The sequence below is a fragment of the Dermacentor variabilis genome, unplaced genomic scaffold (genome assembly GCF_050947875.1).
Source record: "Dermacentor variabilis isolate Ectoservices unplaced genomic scaffold, ASM5094787v1 scaffold_14, whole genome shotgun sequence".
NCBI classification, from domain to species: Eukaryota; Metazoa; Arthropoda; class Arachnida; order Ixodida; family Ixodidae; genus Dermacentor; species Dermacentor variabilis.
In genome coordinates, this window is record NW_027460302.1 from 18,583,403 (window position 1) to 18,587,021 (window position 3,619).

The 3,619-nt window shown below is 39.5% G+C and overlaps 1 long non-coding RNA gene across 1 annotated transcript; it reads right to left on the minus strand.

Moving 5' to 3' along the window:
• Positions 1-1,143: 1,143 nt before the first annotated feature.
• Positions 1,144-3,186, minus strand: LOC142567722 (uncharacterized). The gene is made up of 3 exons (XR_012825225.1): positions 3,057-3,186; positions 1,893-2,015; positions 1,144-1,392 (listed from the first exon to the last, which is right to left on the minus strand). It is a non-coding gene; the product is annotated as an uncharacterized LOC142567722 (long non-coding RNA).
• Between the last annotated feature and the right edge of the window lie 433 nt (positions 3,187-3,619).

Here is a 3,619-nt window from a genome sequence, read left to right on the forward strand (position 1 = left end):
CTTCGTCCGCTTTTTGTGCATTGAGATCACTTAAGACTGTTTTCTTGGTCCTAGAAGTCATGATAGAAAACCACTTAAAAATTTCACCGAAGAAAAATGCTGTTGTGAGTGCTTCCTTCGGTAGGTGACCCTTTTCCACAAGGTACCGTAAGGCTGCGGCAGTGGCATGGTGCAGAAGGGCATGTGCAGATGCTACATTCATCTTTTAATAGTGGTTCGGGTCCAAATCTCGCAGTCTGAGGTTAGGTAGAAGTTTTAGTTTATGCCCCGCATCAATTTCGCATGCCTTCCTCACGTGCTCTAGAGACACCTGCAAAAAGGACGTCCCATCAAAGTGCATATATAAGAAAAACATTTGATTTAATGTTGTTTACCTATTTATCAAAAGGCAATTGCATATGGTAGAGTCAAATACATTGGCCATGTTATGTTTGCACGTTCTTTAAAGGTGAGAATACCCACACGTAAAAAATTTACATTTTTGTGTATAGAACACTGTTTTGGATATTGTTGTATTCCTTACATGAAATTATTTATGGAATAAGGGGTAATGTTAAATAAATTATCAATAAACTTCGAATTACAAAGAATAGTCATACTTAAATACTTCTTGCACTACCTCTTCACGATTATCTCACCCCTATAAATCACCTTGCTGCCCACAACACTGTGCTTCTAAATTTTCTTTATACCTTCGTGCGTCACATATCATGACAGTGTATTTTTATTCGTCACTTGCGGCTATATTTTACCGTAGCCTTTGTTACTTTTGCACTAAAACATTAAATAACTACATTTTTAAAGGCTGAAGAAAGATGAGGAAAAGCAAATCTAGTAAGGCTTGCCAAATTACTGTGAAATTTTCTACGTGAAAATGAGCTGGCTTTTTCAATGTGAAAATGAGTGACCCTAACATTTAGAGCTCTGCTAATCCAGCCAACTCAAACTGTGTTGGCTTTGTTGTATTGATTTGCTGAAAGCCAAATAAATATACTGAATGCTCTTTTTAAGGGACCTGCTCCATCAATAAGAATGCATTACAACCTAAGGCATAATTCATTAGCCTTACCTTGTTGCATGGCAGGGTATGCTTAGCCACAGTAGCCTCATCAAGAATTATGTCTTGTCCTCGAACAAGATGCCCTCTTAAGTTTTTTAGTAGGTGTGGTGCATCTGCAATAAAGTACAGTTGCCTGTTGTGGCCACAGGGGTGGGGGCATGACACGTTTGGTTTCCCATATTTTGTTGCCTGAATATTGCACAGACGCCAGATGGCCATGTTCCCTGGGCCCATGTCTGTTACAACCGCGTCAATGGTCATCCCAGCTGCCTCTGCATGTTGTACGACTTCAAACAGGCAATCCTTAACTTGCCGAGCATCGAAAGACGAGCCTGCATGAGAACAAACAGGCAATTACAGCAGCTCAAAAGTACTAAAGATAGTTGAGATTCTCTGGCACAAAGTAAGCACAGAAAAAAATTTTGCGCTTAGCACTCCTATGTTAGTAACCAAATTTCAACCTGCAAAACCATATATTTTGCTCTACATCATTCCACATGGAATTAAATGTGTTGCTTGCCTAGTTGTTCAGAAAAAAGTGAAATATTGCAACTATTCCAGACTTCGCACTAAACTACTAGACCATATGCAGCATCTCCATAGCACTTAGAAAAACACTAATTTGTAACAGATAACTGTACAACAAGCTATTTCGACCAGGTTGGCATTTTGTCATGATTAAAGATTACCAGAGAGCTTCCACTAATATATACCATGTCAACTGAAGCCATGGCAAGCAACAATGCATATCAAGTAGGCAGCTTGTACAACACAGTGTACGTTGAGATGTAACAAATAGTGTGGCTAGCGTTATTGAACATCCATTATGTACCTGTGAAATGATAAGCAACTGCTTGCTTCCACCTGCTTGTTAAGCCCCCAAGCATGAAAACCAATGCATGAGATGCAAGTTCTTGCTTCAAGGTTGGATTCGACGGGCCAATAGTTGGTTGCCCTGCAATGCCCAAGAATGCGAACAACTTTATAAGTACAGTGCTATGGATGGCCTCACGTTCCGATGACAGAATCATAAAAACAGGTGCCCATGGTATGCTTCCCAACTGATATTATGTATTCATGGTCTACTTGATAGCTACAAAGTCATCCACCTGAGGTGACCTGATTTCTTGCACTGCTGTAAGATTATTTGCACTTGTATGTTAGCAGCGTCCAACGAATAAGATTACGGAACAACAAATATGACCAGTTCCTTTGTGTCATCACATCTGATCTGAAAAATAAGATTCCTCAAATTTATAAGGGCAAGTTTCAACATCATTTGCACACGAAAGCATATGTAAACGTGTTGTTTAGACAAAGAAACAGTGTACTGCAATGCTTGGTTGTATTACAGACAGCAACTTTAAACTTTATGCTGTTTCCCGATGCAAATCAAGCTAGAAAAACATAACTAAGTTTCCACATGTTAAACTAGACGAAGTAAGAAAATGTGCAACAAATATCGGTAATATTATTCTTGAATAAATGCTTCTATTGTGTATTTCAGGTATACAAAATCTTTTTGTTGATTTTATCAGAACTGCTTTCTTTTTTGCAGTTCTGTCATATGGCAACAATAGCTCTTTTCCTAATGATGCCATTTCGGTTCATGAAACTTCTTGCACAGCTTTTGACATCGTATCATACCTATGAGAGCAGCACGTTTTCGTTATTTAATTACTGCACTCGCACAAATTTTTTAAGCCGATTATTATTAATTCATTTTTTAGATTGAACATGTGACTGCCCGAAATTTGCTGAGCCATTAACTGGTTGCACTGAGCCTTGTTTATTAACCTTGCTGTAAAAACAAACATTGAAGACCTTTCACATTCCCAAACACGTTTCCTAAAAAGGTGTGCTCTATAAGCGTCAATACTGCACTGCGAAAGAGTACACACATTTTTTTCCAATATATTATTTTCTCAACATGGCCTCATACGTTGATGTACTGAAATAAGACTGCTAGTGTGAGGTTCTTAGAAAACTTCCTTACCTATGATGCTGCCAATGGAAGCATCATAATCTAGCCCAGGTGAAATTTTCATTTCATCCATCAAAACACAAGCGTGTCTCTCACTGGGACTCATTGCAGCCACTTTCTCCTTTAGGGCAACGAAAACTTCGTCCAGAATACCTGCACAAGCAGTTTTCTCTTATAAGTACATGATAGAAAAAAAAACAGTACATGCTTAGCGCCGTCACACAGTGAAGCTTACCAGGTCTGAACTTGATGTGTTCAGTGTGCTTTTGTAATCTCCTTGCGGCTGGTAAGGGAACAATGTTTTCTTTGACAAAGTTGTAGCCCTTGCTACCACAAGCAACTTTTACGTGAAGGGCTTTCTGAAGTGTGCCTGGTGACCATGCACTTCCCTTCATTGTTTTTCTCTCTAAGGCTCGAACCTGGTCCTCAGAAAGGACACTACTGAGCGACTTCCGCAGTTCATCTCTCTCCTTCTCTGCCTTGCGCCGTCGCTTTTGTTCCAAGTCCAGCCTTCTTTCTAAGTGCCGCTCTCGCTCAGATTTGAAAGCTCTGGTACTTCCTGCACAGATATTTTA